Source organism: Papaver somniferum, chromosome 7 (genome assembly GCF_003573695.1).
Source record: "Papaver somniferum cultivar HN1 chromosome 7, ASM357369v1, whole genome shotgun sequence".
Classification (NCBI taxonomy): Eukaryota; Viridiplantae; Streptophyta; class Magnoliopsida; order Ranunculales; family Papaveraceae; genus Papaver; species Papaver somniferum.
The window spans coordinates 249457334-249478903 of record NC_039364.1 but is presented as its reverse complement, the minus strand read 5'-3'; positions in this window follow the sequence as shown (position 1 = coordinate 249478903).

The window sequence follows — 21570 nt, the reverse complement described above, 5'->3', positions numbered from 1 at the left end:
CGACTCGTAAGATCTCATCGCTACGAAAATTTTGGGTTCAGATCGTCTGTGCCCGGACTTCTCTGTACCCTCTGTACCAACCAATGTGTGCGCGACATCTGTCTTGCCTGGTTGACGTTAACTAACCGCTTATATTCTACCGTATTTAAACCTCACTAATTACGGAAAGTAATTATATGTTAGATCCTGTATATATTCTTTGCTATTCATCTTCTAGCTCTTCCATATTTTGATTGTTAAGGAGCTAGCTTGATATTCTAAGTACATTATTGGATCAATATCAATCAATTGCTAAATGTATATACTCTATCAGTCGATCATTACAGAGCATGATCTTCATAAGTACTGTTATGATATGTTTCATTCATCATCCTCCACAATTCACTAACTTATGTAATTTAATTCCGTGATGTAAAATGTGTTTCAAAACGAATATATTTAGTAACTAGAAATCAGGAGGGTTGATTCAAACATAAATGTGTCGTAAATATCCAACATGCATCTTGAATGTTACTGCAGTATTATGATCCCAATCATCGATGGGAATAAGGGTGAGAACTTGCTACTGTTTTTATTTTTCTGATCAAATGTGGTTAAGTTGTTTTGTTTCTCCCCGTGATTATCCTTAATTATGGTAAGTCTTTATGTTTGTATATATTCTTCCCTTAATTAAGCATCAATTACGGGAGAAACAAACCGTTAGTTACCGGGAACTAATAAAAAACAAATGTCGGAATATCATTGGCCGGGCACATAGGGTACAGGGGATTTTGGGCACAGAGGATCTGGACCCGAAAATTTTATAAACATTTTTCATCAGAATAATTAAGAAATGAAAACATTTTTATTTAATTTATAGTTCTTTAAAAAAATATGAATTAAATGATATTTTTTGACTAAAGATCACGTAACTGTCTTATTTTTGCATTAGATAATTCTTTTTTTTTTTGTGATCCCCAATGGTTACATATCTTTGATGAAATCGTTATGCGAAATCCTCATCTGATGAGCAATAAATGCAATTACATCCTCCGAGAAATTCTTCCTCGATCGCAGGGACTATTGTCCTGTGTTCATCCTCCATATGCTCCGGTGATTCCATTCCGGTACTATCCCATGTCCTTTCCATTGCATAGTTTCGCCGCAACCTCAAATCCATCCTCTCATTCTCTTCCCGAATCATCAGTAGTTCTGCGTATAAGTGATGCATGAACAATGGCTTTTCCTTCATCTTCCTCTTTAAAGGAACATCAATATTCTCTCTTCAACATCATCGTCTTAATTCCTCACGGCGTTCTTCATCGGTCTCGATAAGTTGTATTATCCCCTTGTTGGCTTTAGACTTAAACCTCCTCAACGGGTGTACTGGTCTAAATTATGGGAGTAGAATCATTCGTTTCGCCTCACATCTACTCAAGGTCTCCAAGTGTTTGTATGCCTAGTTGTTCATTGCATACTCAAGGTTGTATATTTGTCGTCGACGCGGTTTCTTATTTGGTTTTTTCGAACTTCCTTCCCTCATCCTGGACATTTGGATTATTTGAGTTTCAGAACTTCCGGTGCGATCCATCTGTGAAACCATTTGGATTATTTGGTTTCTCAAACTTGTCAGTACTCCAACAACATCTGTGAAAAAGAACAAACAAAAATTAGGCTAAAAGGAAAGCACAAACACAAATTCAACAAAGAACAATACATTTGGTAGGAGTATGGCTAAAAGGAAAAAACAATGAATACCCGTAATGTAGATATTATTTATGCTAGACTCCAAGTCATCAAATTCAACAAAGGAAAAGGTATGCATGGGAATGCTTCCGGTATCTCCCAACAAATAGTCAACCTCGGTATCCCATTTGAAGAATAACCGATGATCATTCTTCGATGGACGAAATCTGGATTTCTCCGTCGTGGTGTTGAACTTGGCGAGTGTATAGAGCCCTCCCTCGTGGAGCAATGGCCCGAACTTCCATATCAATTTCTTAGGGACGATGCCGTGCATGGTATCTCCCTGTGAAGGATGTAAAGATGGATTAGAATACATGACTAATATTCTATTGTATTTTTTTTTAAAAAAAACATTAGTTTAATTCAGATCGCAATAACAATATACTCACGTTTTCATCAATCATGAGTAAATCCAAAGTAGTTACTTCGTTGATGGCCATGAAATCAATCTCTTCCCATTTTCTTGCAATGCGAAACTTGAGCACCGAAGGTTTGTTCTCATCGCAATCATACATTCTTGAAAAGGAAGCAAACACGTTTTGGGTAACGTTTTTCTTGGGGCTGCAACTAATCATGTTTGACATGTTGATACTCTTAAGCTAAAAATTTCACCAAAAAATAAGCTGGGAATAAGTGAATGAGTCGAAAATGTGTGAATGAGTGGATGGGTGTGATTGAAGAAATACATTCATTTATTTATATACACGCTTTTAATTGTAATGTGGGAATATAATTGTAATAAGTGTAACCTTTAATTGTTTGGACATTTTTCTTTTTTCTGCCTATTATGGGAGGATAATGAGGAAAGCAATTATACAAATGAAAGAATCACATGCGAAAATTTTTGGTAAGTATTCCTATTCAAAACGTTTAATCCATAATTAGCCAAGCATGTCCCCAATATAACGTTTGCCGAATTCATAATTAACGTTTGCAACTTAGGTAAGTATTTCTAATATTAGCCCATTTGAGATTTAATCTTTATTTATTTGTGCATGTCCTAAATATATGCACGGGTTATTTATCATGCATCGTTATTAAAAAGAGAAATTACTTCCTTTTTTTAATAACGTAAACTTTTAGTCTCTCCTATCTTTATTATTCTAACAAAACCTGTTCTCAAAAAAAAAAAAAAATTCTAACCAAACCATCTTCATCCATCACCGCGAGAAAGGGGTTTTTGAAGATTCTAACAAAACAAAACAAAACAATCTCTCATATTCTTATTATTCTAACAAAAAATATAAGAGTTTTTGTAAAAGTTTCTCGTTTGTCCATAACCCGCCACATAAAGATCATCCATTCTTCCTCTTTATATATGGCAACTCTAATATTATTTGTGTTTTGCAGGTTGATTAAGGTTGGCTTATTCGATTGTCATTTTTTTTTGGGTTCTACATATTTCAACTCCCCGGGTATTGCACTCCACGTAACTTTCCTCGCCGTACTCGATTGTTTCATTTGTTCAATGAGTACAATGGAAATTATGTTATGTATTTTTGAATTTTTATTTAGTAGAATGAAAATTATTTCTATTATTTTAAAAAAGAATACATTGTTTGTGTTTTGCAGATTGTTGAAGATTGAAGACATGGTTGAAAGTTTTTTTTTTTTTGTAAGGATACCATTTAAATGTTGTAATGTTTTAATTGAAGAAGAAATAATTAAGAGGGCTAAAGGGGGGTTACAAACACCACAACCGCTAGATGTCTTTTGCTAGGATGAGACTGGGGTGGTCGGATCACATGTTTGTCTCTCAAAATGTTATCCGTCCGTCCAAGGCTCAAAAACCTATGATGTTTTGTATTATAGATAAGCTTTTATATACAGGTTACATAGATGCATAACCATCAAATTGTAATTTGGGTATTATATACCCTTATGTAACAGTTCCTTAATAGTCTAATAAATTTCATGCTTCAAAAATAAAATAAAAAAATATACAAGTTACAAGGTAACGTTTGGTTATATTTATATGGTCCCCACACACCTAAGCCCAATGCCTTGCACCGTTCCCCTATTGTGCTACCCAATAATAGTACTTGATATGTAGTGCTTCACAGATAGTACTTCGAATATAATTACTCAGATGTAGTTCTTTCCCTGATGACCATTGTGTCTAAGTTAATTGCCTCATTAAACCTCGTCAGGACATCTAAGAGGAACAAAATCTAAACTAAAGAAAAAGAGTAAAATATTAATGAATCTTAGAACAGAGTTGACCTCATATGTGTTGCCTCGTTAAAACCATGACAAGAATAATCAGTGGGACAAAACCTTGGCGAAGGAAAAAAAGAGTACATCGTGATAAATCCATATGTATGCCTTTGCAGAATATCCCACATATCATCTTCTTTTTTTTATATTTTAAAGGTAATTGATGAAAACCCAGTATTGATGCAAAATAATAATAGTATTAATACTACTAGTTGACATGTGCTGAAAATTATAGCGATGGAATCATTGTTTCGTTGTGCTGAAAAATTATCGCGTTTCATTTCTTTGATATCAATATTGTTCAGCAATATTAATGCGATCTCCAACATTTAACATATACCTAGTGTAGTTATCGTTGTCTCGCTAAAAACCTTTTCGAGTAAAAAAAACCATGTGGGACAAATTAATCTCGATCGAAGGAACAAAGAGTACAACACAACTTCACATTTCGAAGTAAACTATGTCTGACATCACATCCTTGGATCCTTCGCCGGATGTCGGCATCTTTCCCTGATTCCATTTAGGGGAATGTCCAGGCAATTCCTTTAGTCATTTACTTTTCGAAACTCAATATAGGGAGTGACTTAGTTGTTAGAGCATTGCTCGGTTGAACCCACCATGCGTTGATATGTCAAATTTGATTGTCATATTTTAGCTCCAAAACTCGAGACTGCTTGATTTGGTTACTAGAATCAACTTTGTCAGGTTAAACTAGGAACAATAGAAATGTTGAGACTCGCTAGTGTTACTCTGAGGAACCTGAAGACGTATCGACATCAACGAACACATCGCCCTTCCTTTCGAAGTTAGTAACACCGACTTGACTTGTTTCATATCTATTTACGGTTCTTTCAAGTCGTCTAAATAAAAAACATAACATACAAATTTATTTTATATATCTCTAGTACTGGTAACTTGATCATTTCATTATGGTCAAAGTGTCAAGAAAGCATATACTAGTTGTTTTATACGACTTTGGTATATTGGGGTTACAAAGTATAGTTTACATATTTGGACTTCATAGATTCGACATAACACTATTTGGTAATTCGTTATTAATTAGTGTGATGAGCTTCAAAGCCATGTTTAATTGCATATTTTAAGGATGTAGACTTCTGCGAAACTTGTTTCGTAGTTAAAAATGAGTCAAAGGATCTTTATAAGGATCAATCCTAGGATATCGATTAGGATTGATCTAAGGATCCATATTAGGACCGATCTAAGGATTACTACTAGGACCGATCATAAAACCCTAGTAGAACCGTTTATTTATTAACCAGATTTCCGTTTTCGGTTTGTCTATTACTTTAGGGTTTGTGTAGATACCAGAAATATAATTATTTAATATGGTGTAGATGGGGAAAAACGAGTTGCTGGTTTTCACGGAATTGAGGAGACGACCGTGCGGAGGAGACTCCTTGAACCGAGCGAAATGCTTAACCTCACACAGATGCGCTGCAAGAAGGGAGTGCTTTGAATTCGAGAGATCAATATGTAGGACTCCAGCCTAAACTAAGACAATGGCCGTTCCAGAGTCAATTCGGTCACAAGAGAGGATGGGTCGATCTGTAGGAGGGAAGCTGAGAAATGTGTGAGATCAATGGTGATCGAAGATTGTGGGTATGTTGTGTATTCTGCATAAAGGAATAAGATAAGCTCTGATTGATTGAATTCGTTCTGTTGAGAGTAATTTCTCAGACGTTGAGTTGTTAATCTCGTATTGTTTGTTTTACGAAAGATTGTCTTGTTTTCAATCATGATTCAGAGACTTATTTATATTGATAGAATTGTAAACACCTTGATCCCATGAAGTGTGACAGTTGCTGGAGTCAAAGAGTGGGGAAGTGGAAATCGTGTTAAAACTAGTTGCTCATCATGCGAAGACTTGGTTGGTTTTCTACCCACTACTTTGCTAACTCCTTCAACTGATTGCACGACTTGCTGACATTCTCATCATGTGTATGAACACGCGTGCCGTAGACCGCCAGACCAAAACCCTAGTTAATATCCCCCCATGTAACACGATTGATGTCTCGTGATTGTGGAGTCTGCAAGCCAGACGTGTATTTAGTTAGTCAGTTGCTGACTTCAAGGGACGATGAGTCCTTGTATTGCTGAGTCGATCGTGATTTACAAATGTTCTGAGACTCATGAATTGAACGTGTCTGTTGAGACAGAGGTATGATTCTCAAGTAAATGTTGATAGTTAAAGTGAGCAAATATTGCTCATTCGATGGATTGTTAAATATTGATAGTTGAACCAATATTCTTTGGTCTGAGCAAATATTGCTTATTTGGGAAAACGTTGCTCGTTTGATGAATTATTGGTAGCAGGACCCAATAAAATATTAATTTAAAATAATGGAACCGAGTATTAGAATGTTGATCACGGGATCAACGCAAAATTATTAGTGTTTGAATCTGGAATTATGAACCTTGGACTCGAAACCCTAATTCGATCAATTGATGATTTATTGAAAATCAACTACGGAGTGAAGGAGGGACCGGCTACATGGGATGATGGATCGACCATGTAGCGCCAAGATGCTCGAGTGAACAAAATACCAAAGTCTCTTGAAGATCAGTTGGTGAAAAGATGATTAAATGCTGGTTTAATCATTTATTCAAACAATGTTCGTCTGAACCTTAGGTGATAAAACCTAATAAATTATGAAGATATGAAGGACCGACCAAGGGGTCATGAAAGCGGCCCTGGTTGGTCATGGGATCGACCGACGATCGTTTTATGAAATTCCAAAATTGTTTGGAAGAGTTTGAACCTAATGTGAACAAATTAGGCCAAATGATGAAAAGTATGGGACCGGCCTCTTGCAAGTCGAAGAGCCAACCTTGGTCGGTCAACGTAACATGCTCACGTTGCCAAAGTGTCCGCGTCTCAGTCCTGAGAATTTTGATATTTTCTAATGTGTGTTTGAACAACATTTTGAGAAAATATGAAGAAATCAAGGATTTTGCTGAAACTGAGGAAACTTTATAAGATGAAGGAAATAATAATAATAAATTAAGGAATCATGAAGTATGGGACCGGCTATGGACAAGGCATGGCCGGTCGGCCAATGAGCCCTGTCCCATGACACTTTTCCTAATTTTATATTATTTTCATGATTTTAGGGATATCATGAAATCAAGGAGTTTGTTGAAATAAATGAGTTTTCCTTAAAGTGAAGGAGTTTCCATGAGATAAGGAAAACAAATAAAACTAATAATAATAATAAAATAAGGGTGTGTGGGACCGGACGATTAGGGCATGGCCGGCTAGGGCCTGATCCCGTGAGTTTTCCCTAATTTTATGTATTAGTTCCATGATTTGAAGGAAACATCATGAAATCAAGGAATTTCATGCGATGAAGGAAATAATAATAGAATAATAAGGAATGCAAAGTTTGGGACCGGACGGCTAGTAGGATTGGTCCCGCACACCTTTTCTAATTATTTATTATTTCCTTGATGTGAAGGAAACACCATAAAAGTGAGGAGTTTCCTTGAAACGAAGGAATTTTGTTCAAATGAGGGAATTTTCATGAGATCAAGGAAAATAATAAAAATATGATAAAATATAGAATTTGGCGTGGGACTGGCCACGGCACGACCGGCCGGCTGGTGGGCCCAGTCCCCCAGCGCCTTGATTAATATTCTATTATTTATTATTTTCTTCCTGTTTTTGCATAGGTTCATCGTTCCTTCGTGTTTTGGAATGCTCGTTCGCGCATTCAGGTGCTTGTTAGTGCATTATTGCTGAGTACACTTGCACCATTTTGGTCGAGGCTTACTCAATAGTGTCTCAGATGCTCGTACGTTGAATATCTATTACTAACCCATGGAATTCTGCTGGTAAAAACCATGAATTGAAGTAACGAAATATTATGAACAATGTAGAATATTTTCCAGGAATTCAGTTAATGAATCTGATAATTTATGAATAATTAATTGATGACTCTATGATAGACGCATTTATGTGTCTAATATATCTCAATTGTATATAGTGTTAGCACCCATTTTTGTACTTATTTGGTTATTTTATATATTTGTAGGTGTTTTCAGAAGAATAAGGATTTGCGGCGAAATTGGATGAAAATGCGGCGTTTGAACCTCCATTGATAGAGTGCCGGAAGCGCCCCAGAAGTGTACCGGAAGTACCCCAGAAATACCCCGGAGGAACCCCGAAAAAAGTGCGGAAAATGCCCCAGCGGAAACTTGCTATATGGACCCTTGATTTTGGATAAGGGGTAACCTAATTACTAAGGGGTGACCCATTTCCAAGCAGCTGCTAAAGGGACACCAGGTCTGGTTAAGGGGACACCACATTCAAAGTTCAAATAATGGAATTTGGCGGGAAAACTAAGTTCACGTCTGATAATTCTCTGTTGGATTTCTGGGCAGTTTTGAGGGAGATTAAATCCCTGAAATCAATTGGGCTAGGCCTGTTAAGAATAAACAGATCGTATGCAAGTGATTTTATCGATCAACTTGGGCTGGAATGGCTGGGAGAAGCGATCAAAGTCCAAACAGAATACGTGTTCTCTGTGAAGTTTTCAAATATATTTTTAGAGATTCTGGGAGAGTTTTACGTTGAAGTAAAGTGTATCTAGTCTTGTTTAAGGATTAGGAGAAGTTTGGAGCGTAAGAAATTGCCAGAAGACGCGTACAAAGCAACAGAAAAGAGATTTCTCTCTCAACTGCACGTGAAGAAAAAAGGGAGATAAACTCGGATTTAATCGAGTTATTTGGACCCTATTGGTATATAAAGGCTGGTGGGAAGTGAGAGAAAGTTTTATCAAGAAGTTTGGGGAAGTTTAGAGACCACAGAGACGCAGCAGAGAGGCTGGAAGACGAAGAACAGGAAGCTGCAGGAAAGCTTCCTGCTGCTGCTCGAGGAGGAAGAAGAAGACGAAGAACGGACCCTCCAGGACCGTCGTTCTTCAACAGTGCTAGCAGCAGTAGACCTGCGTCGTTCTTCAACAGCAGAATAAAAGCGTCGCTTATCAACAGCAGCACTGAGGTATCGTTCTTTTATGGACGCTTATAGAGGGTCGTAGTTTCACTGTATTATATTTTTCACTCTTTTAATCATATTTTGAGCATCAAGTATGTATTTTGAGAACATGATTATCATGAGTAGCTAAACCCCAATACTGGGATGATGGAGGAAGTTGTTTTTCAGCCATGTGGTTATTTAAATAATTCTTAATTCACTTTTTGCACCGATTTTAATTGATTTATGATTTCAATTAATTACTTGTGATTTTTTTTGATGGAACATGCTTAGTCCTAGGGATTCTTGATGTGCCATGCTTATAATATACAAGTAATATTTTATGGAATCTAATTTGGCAAAGATAGAGTTAATACTTGTTTTATTTTGAGCTATAATCGCCTAGGATTATTTTCTGAGCCACTTGAATATGAAACACATTGGAATCCTGAGTCCTGGTTCCTCTTGATCTTGTGACAATTTTGTACATATTTTTGTTTTTTAAATCTTTTCAAGTCTGAGCAACGAATCCGTATTTACCGCAATCTTAATATTACAACAAAAATGGCGCCGCCGACGCGGACTTGTATATAGATTTGTTTTTAGGTTTAATTTTTTTATTTATTTATTATTATTTGTTCCTTTTTACGTTTCTTTTTGTGTCTTTGATTTACAGGTTCGAAGTGGAATACTAAGGACTTGGGAACAAAAAGCTTAAAGTTAAAAGCTAAAAGCTAAAAGAGAAGAAAAAAAAAGACATAATTTTTTTTTTTAGGATTTAATTTAATTTTTTTATTTTTATTATTTTTTTTTTTTTTTGTATATAGCTTTTATATATTTTTAGAATTTGTAAATAGGCTTTATTTTTCATAATTTTTGTAATTTTTGGACTTTTTATTTGGACTTTATTCTGGACTTTGGACATTATTTTTAAAAACCCTACGGAAGGGTTATAAATTAAAAAAAAATTAAATACAAACTGTTTGCAGGGAAGGACGACGATTACTATATCGTCTCGGCCCCTCGGGTTCGCACACGGCATAGGAGTCGTGGCCCGAGTCGACAACAACGGTTCATCGCCCGTCTGGTACGGGAGGTAAGTCCAACCGAAACACCCGCGAATCTCCTGCAAGCGGGTTACTGTCTGCCTTAAGGTGATAATTGTTTGAGGACGAACCGGACTGTTTTTAATTTCCTAGTAAAGGGCAAGGCCTGGCCAAATCAAGATAAGGACTCGGATTTCATCACCGTTTCCTTCTTGCCCGCCTTAGGAAAACGAAACCAAACGCGAACCTAAGCCTAAAATTTTGAATAGAACGAGACCAATAGGGTAACGAGCTTAATAGGAAACTCGTTCGAAAAATATTGGTTGCTCTTTAAGCACATTTCAAAGTTCATGATGGTTTCTGTGAGTTGAATGCGTGACTGCGCCGCCTTGTGATAGCGGTGAGGCCTTGGGTATCAAAGCTCCACTGAGCTTCCCTCGCCTCGATTCAACTTACATTAGCTCGGATTGATTCCAGAGGGGTGTGCTCAAATTGTAACGAATTCCTTTTCGAAGGAATAGAAGCTGGTCTAGAAAACAATCTAAGTGGAGCCATCATGCTTTTTGTTTGCTAGAAATATTTAGGTTTGTTTTGGTGGAGTCGAGTCGGCCTTGTTTGTGATTGTGTAGAATTCCCCTGCAATTAAGAATGTCGAACTGGTATGATAGAAGCCAATACAATGAATATCGACCTGAATTTGAATATGGACATCATCAGTATTATGACCATAGTGAGAATAGTGGTTGGGGACGCCAACCTTTTCAAGGTTATGGTTCATACCATGGTGATCCCAATTACTATCCGCACGCGCATCAGTCATACGAGCAAGAAGATTATAGTACTAGTTCTTCGTCTCTAGAGGATACAATCAAACTATTGAAAAGTAGTCCTTATTATGATCCTTCAGTTCCTATTCCTTCTCTAGAAGAGACTCTTAGGAATTTAGCTGAGTCATCACGTCAGTTAGCTGAATCGACGTATAAATTAGATGAGGTGAATAACGTAGATATGGACGAAAGAACTGCAACAACAACTGAATCTGTAGAAGATATCCTCAATAGATTAACTCAAAACTTAGATCCTACACTAAGGGAACTTTCTTTGGAAGAGACCCTTGAGAGGATAGCTGAGTCGACACGTAGACTTGAGTTAGAGACGAAAAAGTATTGCTCGAAATAACTTGAATTGCCAATATAGTGTATCCAATAATACCCTTGAGAATGAAGATACTTTTTCACATAATCAAGATAACGAGGTTATAATTGGTAACACTACTTATTTAGATAAGGTTCAATCATCTTCGTACTATTATGATGATGAGGATAGTAGTGATGAAGAATCTGAAATATGTAGGCATAGTAATCAGGAATCTAGTAATCCAATTGAGCTTTATAATGATTATATTATTTCTAGTTCAAATCCAAATAATTATTATGATTATTCACCTATTCAAAAGGACGAGGATTTGATTAGGGATTCCACCGTTTTAGACGATGTAGTATGTCCTGTTTACGAATCCGATAAAGGTTTAGAGGAACCGGTTTATCTTGAGACTACTGTTTTCGAGTCGAACGATTTAGAAACTGTAATCGATGATGGTTTCGAGGAACGGTTTTACCCTGAGAATACTGTTTCAGAGTCGTACGATTTAGAAACAATAGTCTTAGATGAACTCGTAGAGATTAATGAGGATACACTGCAATATTACAACTTAGAAGAATCAATTGCCCATTTTCAGGAATCTGATGACCTAGAAATTAGGGAGATTGTGGCTAGTCTAACTAGAGACACTGAAAACTCTAAGTTTGGGGGTGATTATCACTTTCCTAGTGCTTTACCTTTAACTCTCAGAAAGTCCCCTCACATAGGACGTGATATCCATGCCTCAACCATCTTACAAGATTATCTTCATACTAGGTTTCCCGAACCTAATGATGTCATGAAAAAAGTTCAGTCGTTAGAAACCCATCCTCTGGTTGATGTGGTTTGCCCAGGCTATGATACCCAGATTGACTTTGTTTTCCCACCAAATAGTTTTCTTCCAATTGTGGGAACGTATAGATTTCAAATGTGTTACTTATTAAGTTCTGAGACTAAGCCTAAGTACTTTAGGAAATTAGAATCGACACATTTGTTTCAGAATGACCACTACTCTGACTGTGGTCAACTATGTAAGTCATACCTAATTGACTTAGAGGATCCTAAATTATTTAGGTTATTTTGTGATTCCAGGTTCTTATCTGAGTTTTTCCAGACTCTAGGACCTAATAATTTGAATCCTACCTATGAGGAAATGCATCCGAGGAAAATAGTCTATTTAGACCCCTTCATAGAACCTGAACCTGAACCGCAATTAGCGATAGTTATCCAGAAACTAGGTAAGGGCATGCTAGTCTTGTACATTTTCTTGGTTCACTGCAGTTTCCTTTTGTCAGCTCTTTTTGGTTTTAAAGACCCACAGTTATTCCGGCTATTGTTATACGGTTCGAGTTGACTAAACCTTTTCTATGTCTGGCTGAAGACTTTAAACTTAGCACTTCTTGGGAGGTAACCCAAACTCATGCAACCAGGTAATATCTTTCCTTAACTCTTTTCTTCGAATGGTAATAGTTTCTCCTTGTTCATGTTTTTAATTTTATCTTTAGAACATTGAGGACAATGTTAGGTTTAAGTTTGGGGGTATGGGAGAAACTTTTTAGTTGCAATAAATAAACTCCAGAGCCTAGAAATTTATGCCTATTGAGGATTGCACTAACTAATCTAAGTGGATGGAAGCATTTTGATTGTAGGAGTTTGAGGAACCAATCTGATTAGATGGAAACATCTAAAGAGTCTATTCATAAAAGCACAGAGCTCAGGTGTTAGAAATAACATGATAGTTTCACCATATCTCGTTGAGTCCTTTTCACTTCTATTTTTATTTTATTTTGTTTTTAAACTATGTTTCTCTAAGTAATAGGTGGGGCCCACGATTCAAGTTGTTACCAATGCTATGGTGAATTAGAGTGATTGAGAACCTTCAGCCAAAAAAAAAAAAAAAAAAAAAAAGTTGAAAAAAAGAAAGTTGAAAAAGAAAAAGAAAGATGAAAAAAAAATGGTAGTTACCAAAAAGAAAAAAGAAAAAAAAAAAAAAAAAAAAAAAATGAAAGAAGAAAGAAATTGAGACCAGACCATTTGACCAAAAGGAATAAATCAATAAAGTCGACCACTGGTACCCTTGTATATGCCAGTTGTGTTGACCTAGAGTTAGGTTATCGACCACTGGTACCCTTGTATATGCCAATGTGTTGATATTAGTCAGACTAGTATCTCAATCCATTAGGATAGGTTCATTTTGGCGGAGGCCTTCAGACAGATATGGGAAACGTCGTTCACTTAGTAAACATCAAAACCATCTATGTTTTTCTATATCCATCTTCTTGATCTAACCATGTGATTAGTTTTGACTCCGAATATGATGTCCATAGTGCAACTATCTGAGTAGAGCTCTGTCACTTTATATGAATTTTAGTATGCTTGAGTGAAACTCGTGTACAGCAATTGGAATTTCGCATCAGGGTACTTCTTCCTGTAGTCAATAAGTATGCCAACCAAGGAGATTCTTTAGTGCCTTCCAAGGTTCTGCGTAGATAGCTAAGGTCTGGAGTACAGGTTTTGTGGGTATATCTCTGGTAAGCCCTCCCGAGACTATAACTCGGCCACTAGGGCCACCTAGGGGTTTAAAGGCTTATTGCATACGCTAAATGCAATCGACGATGCCTGCGACAGTGAGTTAGGATTTTATTTTGTAGTTTTGATTTGCTCGGGACTAGCAAATAATAAGTTTGGGGGTATTTGATAGACGCATTTATGTGTCTAATATATCTCAATTGTATATAGTGTTAGCACCCATTTTTGTACTTATTTGGTTATTTTATATATTTGTAGGTGTTTTCAGAAGAATAAGGATTTGCGGCGAAATTGGATGAAAATGCGGCGTTTGAACCTCCATTGATAGAGTGCCGGAAGCGCCCCAGAAGTGTACCGGAAGTACCCCAGAAATACCCCGGAGGAACCCCGAAAAAAGTGCGGAAAATGCCCCAGCGGAAACTTGCTATATGGACCCTTGATTTTGGATAAGGGGTAACCTAATTACTAAGGGGTGACCCATTTCCAAGCAGCTGCTAAAGGGACACCAGGTCTGGTTAAGGGGACACCACATTCAAAGTTCAAATAATGGAATTTGGCGGGAAAACTAAGTTCACGTCTGATAATTCTCTGTTGGATTTCTGGGCAGTTTTGAGGGAGATTAAATCCCTGAAATCAATTGGGCTAGGCCTGTTAAGAATAAACAGATCGTATGCAAGTGATTTTATCGATCAACTTGGGCTGGAATGGCTGGGAGAAGCGATCAAAGTCCAAACAGAATACGTGTTCTCTGTGAAGTTTTCAAATATTTTTAGAGATTCTGGGAGAGTTTTACGTTGAAGTAAAGTGTATCTAGTCTTGTTTAAGGATTAGGAGAAGTTTGGAGCGTAAGAAATTGCCAGAAGACGCGTACAAAGCAACAGAAAAGAGATTCTCTCTCAACTGCACGTGAAGAAAAAAGGGAGATAAACTCGGATTTAATCGAGTTATTTGGACCCTATTGGTATAAAGGCTGGTGGGAAGTGAGAGAAAGTTTTATCAAGAAGTTTGGGGAAGTTTAGAGACCACAGAGACGCAGCAGAGAGGCTGGAAGACGAAGAACAGGAAGCTGCAGGAAAGCTTCCTGCTGCTGCTCGAGGAGGAAGAAGAAGACGAAGAACGGACCCTCCAGGACCGTCGTTCTTCAACAGTGCTAGCAGCAGTAGACCTGCGTCGTTCTTCAACAGCAGAATAAAAGCGTCGCTTATCAACAGCAGCACTGAGGTATCGTTCTTTTATGGACGCTTATAGAGGGTCGTAGTTTCACTGTATTATATTTTTCACTCTTTTAATCATATTTTGAGCATCAAGTATGTATTTTGAGAACATGATTATCATGAGTAGCTAAACCCCAATACTGGGATGATGGAGGAAGTTGTTTTTCAGCCATGTGGTTATTTAAATAATTCTTAATTCACTTTTTGCACCGATTTTAATTGATTTATGATTTCAATTAATTACTTGTGATTTTTTTTGATGGAACATGCTTAGTCCTAGGGATTCTTGATGTGCCATGCTTATAATATACAAGTAATATTTTATGGAATCTAATTTGGCAAAGATAGAGTTAATACTTGTTTTATTTTGAGCTATAATCGCCTAGGATTATTTTCTGAGCCACTTGAATATGAAACACATTGGAATCCTGAGTCCTGGTTCCTCTTGATCTTGTGACAATTTTGTACATATTTTTGTTTTTTAAATCTTTTCAAGTCCGAGCAACGAATCCGTATTTACCGCAATCTTAATATTACAACACTCTATACTAGTACGGAATTGAGTGATGTGAGCTTGTTGAAGCGTCATATTTCTTCTATATAGTCAGGGAAAACATTGTTACATGATGAAGACGTTATTACTCTATACTAGCAGGCAAGCTGTCTAGGAGTCGTCTAATCTTGCGGTTCTATATAAAATAACTTACTGAAATTGCTCAGTATTCATGAGATATGCCGTTGCCTCAGCTGAGAGACTACACATCTACATATACTCCGAGAGACAGTATTCTCAGTCAGAGATTATTGTGGCATGAGATTTCATGCTTCAATGAGAGACATGAGCCTCAATACTCATCTGATTGCTGGATCAGGAGCATGTATAATTATGGTTTTACGATTTTAGCCCTTGTCGAAAATCCACCATCTACATTAAGTCCCCTTCTTAATGAGGGACAGTCATGTTCCTCAGTCAGCACTGAATGGTGATTTTCCATTTACAAACAAAATAAGTAATTGAACTTAGTCGTAAGATAAGACGTTACCGGATATTCTATTGCACGAGCAAACTACGGTTTGAACGAAGATTCCAGTGGCATGATAGAGCGTCATCTGACGAGCATAAAATGGTGCATCACAGCTGATTTGGTGATGAAACCTTGGTCGGTTTAGGATTCGCGGGTCCGGGCCCAAAAAGGAAATCATTGTGGAATTAGGTTTTGGAAATAAAATTTGATATAAATGGGATTAATCCCTTTTTTTTTAATTTCACCTACACACGACCACCACCTTCATCTCTTCATCACCTTCACGCCATCAGGGAGGAGCAAAGTTTTCGCCGGAGCTTTAACGCCGCCGACCTACGCGTTTTTTTTTTGCTGTTTTCATGAGTTGTTCATGTTTTGTTCACGCTGAAGTTATATACATATGCATGTATGAGTGTGAGTTTTATAGAAAACCCTTGTTTTTTAGAAAACGTATGTTCGTTCAATCGTTAGTTTGAGAAACTAGTAATAATCCCTAACTTATGAGAGATTTTTATATATATATAGACCCGTGTCTAGTGATAATTTTTTTTTTATGAGCTTTCATGAAAACCAAAACTTTATCTTAAAAGTATGAATTTTCACAAAACCGAAATAAACCTTCGTTTCGAAGACGGACGATCGTTCGAAGGAAAAGTTTTTTTTTTTTTTTTATGAAACCGCGGAATATTCACGATTTTTTTTGTATGTAAAACCGTGACGTGTTCACGGATTTTTTTTTTACGTGAGTTTTTACTCACATTAACATAACAAAATTTAACAAAATTTATTTTTTACGTGAATAATTCCTGTTTTATATATATACTAGGTCTTAACCCGTGCCGTAACGGCACGGGATGTTTTGTCTCTAATACGATATTGTTCACATTCCTCTTGCTTCATTTTTTTCATGAGTAATTATTTTGATATTCAAATAGGTTTTGGGCAGAAAAGTAATGGGTTACCTGATCTTTTTATTTTGCTTAAGCATGTTATTTCAATTTATTATCTGGACTGAGTAATAATGTTGTGCCAGCATGAAAAAAAAAAAGAAGAAGATATTTCCCCATTTATTGTTCCATCAGACCATAATCTTAAATTTCAAAAAGAATATTTCTTATAACAGTACATATACTCAAATTGGCAATCCAACTACATGATGTTTATGACTACATTGGTTCCGAAATTATTGATAACTAAGGCTCTAAGGAGTGTAGCAAAAACCGATAATATTTTCCCTACTATAGATAAAAACTATTTATTTATTTTTTTGCAAAATGGGAGAGTTATAAAAATGAAGAACCCTTGGCCATTGGAAGGCTGAGATATACACATGTGAGCTGAAAAATAAACTTATAAAAGTAAATCAAAACATGTGTAAGATTCTTTCTCAATCATATTGATAAAATAAAATTGAAGAAATTCGTGGATAAAAAGATTTCACACCAACTATGCTAAGTAGTGCATAAATGACGTTCTCACATCTAGTGTTACTCAAGTAATTTGGAGCAATAAAGAGCATAGTAATATTGATATTTGTATCTACATAAATTCAACTAACCTTCTGAAAAAAATTTATTAGTTTCAAGGTAGAGCAAACACAATCTTCTTTCGCCTTCAATGTGTAGAACACACACTGGGTTTAATCTCCTTGAGATTAAACAAATACCCAATCATTAGTCAAATAATGTCTACACATACAGGATCGAAACAAAGTGCTAACGGGAAAAATGAGAGACTAACATCAGTGTTACAAATAAAAATCAAATTTTGTTAACCAAACATGTATTCAAATTAAAAAGTCATCAACTTAATACGAAAATATAAAAGAACCCAAGTTAAATCAATACTTGCATAAACAAAACTTATAAGAGAATTTCGTAATTATTAAATACCTTTAAAATCACTATTAGAGATTTAATTGCATATCTCGTTAAAAATTACGGTAGGACGAAATCACCAAATTAATATGTAGAAATTTCACTGGATATGTAGCGATTCAGAGAAGTTTACATTGGTTGTGATGCGCTCCATCTAAGTGTTGTTCGATTGATTATTTGTTTTTAGGAGGTTTCGGTTTTCATTGGAGAAACCGAGAGGGAGTGTTTCATTATATTCATTTTTATTTAAAAACCCAAGACCAACTCGCGCTCTACTTACGGGATCTCAATACAACTGTAGATTTATCTATTGGAGGGAGAAACCTTGATACTAAATATGTAGTTTTTAGTATTTATTATATAACGTGATATCCAAATGTTTTTTCTTCTTCTTAATTTTCATGTATTTTAACCGAGTTTATATTAGCATTAATATGATCAACCACATTTATACTTTATAGTGTTACCCCCTTTTAAAAGCGGCACATAATTAATTAACATAGTCAATTACTACTCATCAATACCCGTCAGCACCACAAAACCACCAGATATCAATTTCTTTCTCCACTACCACTGCCCATCCCTCGTAGAATATTGGGCACACTTATAACTTTTAATCCCAGACGTCATGTATAAAGTTTAGGTTTAACAAACTTAGATCGTCAATTAATTTATTCAACTATACATTTTTTGTCAATACTGAAAATCATGCGTACGAACGGTTATCAAAGATAGCAGTGGTACCAAAAACAACTGTTTTGTCTTATATGACTTGGTATCATCCCAAAAATATTTGTTACCCGCTTTTATTGATTGTGTCAAAAACAACCAACTATATTTTTCACGATACAATGTTACCCGTCATGTAAAAAAAATTATTATTATTTTTGATTCAAAAAGAAAAATCCAATACCACCACCATTAAAACCATCCAGCGCCACTATTTCTTCCACCAAAACTAATGTTACCGCCTCCACCACTTAGTAACACCTGCCACCGCTTCCACCACCTACTTCTTCTTCTGCTACCACCACCACCACTAATATCTATTGAAATAACTTTTGTCAAAATTATTTATTGATGGAAATATGTATTCATATTAATTAAGGAACATTTATGATGTAAAATTAATAAATCATTTATCATGAGAAATTAATGAGACACCAATTATTAAAACACTTATACTAATTAATATTTAAGTTGAACAGACCATGAGCATAGATTTATCTTCTCTCTAGACAAATCTGGACTACCACTTACATAGGCAAACTTAGCCAAGCTTTGTTTTGTAGATTCAAAAAAAAAACACCAATACCACCACCATTAAAACCATCCAGCGTGCGCCACTATTTCTTCCACTAAATCTAATGTTACCGTCTCCACCACTTAGTAACACCTGCCACCGCTTCCACTACCTACTTCTTCTTCTATTACCACCGCCACCACTAGTATCTATTGAAATAATTTTTGTCAAAATTATTTATTGATGGAAATATGTATTAATATTAACTAAGCAACATTTATGATGTAAAATTAATAAAGCATCTATCATGAGAAATTAATGAGACACCAATTAATAAAATACTTATACTAATTAATATTTTAGTTGAACAAACCATGACAATAGATTTATCTTTTCTCTAAACAAATCTGGATCACCACTTACATAGGCAAACTTAGCCAAGCTTTGTTTTGTATCTTAGATATATGAATATATATATTTTTTTTGAAAACCAAAATCTGATTTTTGAATAGTGTTTAAAGGTAAACAATTATTTATGATGAAATATTATTTAGTTTTCATGATTCTATGGTGATTGTTCACACAATAGAAGTGTTCATGATTTTATGAAAACCTGAGTTTCGCTCGTTTTTTGTAGATTTCGAAGAAACGAATGAGTTTTGAAATGTTAACTCTTGCATCACAATCACTACTGTTAGTGGAACCATAAAAAGGTAAGAGTTAAGAATTACCATTTTCGTAGATGTTTTTCCATGTGCATAATTCCATCATCTTGTCGAAGTTTTCATTTCGTATGGATGATATGCTGAAGTAGAATGTTATGTGAACTTTACAACTATTTCGCAAGGATGTCTGATTCCCAAGCTAATGATGCCTCCAGAGATGATACATGCATAGATAATGATGCCTCCAGGGATGATACATGCATGGATGAGATTTCCATTGGCGAAGAAGAAGATGAAACACCTGGAATCAAGAATGTTCCAAACATAGAGGATGTGTTCTTTGTGGATCAAGGGCCTGATAAGCGTCTTAGAAATCCAGCATTTCGTCTTCTGATAAATCCTAGAGAGGTTACTCAGAAAAAGTTGGTGACTCCTCAGGCATCCATTCGGTTCCGTCTTGAACGAGGATATTTTTCGGCGTCAATCATTGAATTCAAGCTTTCTCGACGGCCTTTAGAAAAGTTTTCTGGATGGGCGAGGTTTATGCTGGGTTTTCCTCGTGTTCGAGCCAAGCTGCATGATGCACAAATAATACGGGCTGTCCAAGCTTCTGGAGACTTGTTCATTTTTCATGATGCACGAGGTATGGTAGATCTACTTGCTCGTTGGTGTATTCCAACTCACTCCTTCATATGCAGATGGGGAGAGTTTACCATTACCTTAGAAGATGTAGTTGCTTTGTTACATCTTCCAATCACGGGTAACCTTCCTGAAGGTCTTTCTTCCTTAAAGGAAACTGAAATCTCTAACATCTTGACAGCCGCAATGGAGGAGATCAATAAGGCATCCGGCATCAAAGGTTGTTATGCTCATTGGTTAATACATTGGTGGCCGAGAGATACTCCTCTGGAGTGGCTTGTTGACGGCACGTTATCTATTGCTGCTTTCTTGTGTTTATGGTTGTCCAGAGATGTATTTGAAGATACTGGAAATTTGTTGAAGCCGTTCGTGATTCCTTTTGCAATTAAGATGGCTCAGGGTGAGCAACTCCCAATAGGTAGTCTGTTCTTGGGTTCTTTGTACTCTAACTTAGACTCCTTGATTATAGACTCCAGCATCTCGAATGGTTTTATGAAGATTGAATGCTATGCCAATACAATGTTTTATCAAGATTTGATGTGGGAATGTTTCAAGAATTATGCACCCATTCCACGTACCATCTTGCAAGGATTGAATGCTGATGCTCGCCATGTTTTCTATGAGAAGATCAATGCCAGGATCATGCGCTGGTCCACAAAACAACCTCAACTCAAGACTCGCTTCATTGATGTGTTAGACCGTGAATCTGAATTCAACTTTCGCCCATGGGTGTCAGTTCCTTCTTATATTTCTCAGTTGACAACTTTCAATGCTGAAGAGGGTATGACTTTGAAATCTGGTGCTGATTTGAGTGACGACGAGAGGTCTTTTATGTTGAGTTGCACTCCTGGTCAGCTGATATCAATAATACATGGCGAATTCTTGGTGGAAGAATACAATATTGATAGAGCATCTCGGCAAATGGGTATGGATCAGTGTGTTCCGACTTTTTGAAGAAGGAAACCATCGGTTGAACAACTCATGACCCGTTTAGACCGCACACATGTGGAAGGAAGTGAATACTGGTTCCCTAGCTCTGAGCGAATTACATATGTAACTTCAGGTTACATAAACTTTTGGATCAACAACTCGGGCATTTACTCGATTTCGTGAAGGTTGATCAACCTTTGGTGAAGGAGCCTCCTTCTGCTAAGATGATTGCTACTCGACTAAGACTGAAGCATTTCCCTGGTGGTGGTAAACGGAAAACATCTCCAGGATGTTCACAAGTAAGTATTCTTTGTGTAATTTTCATAA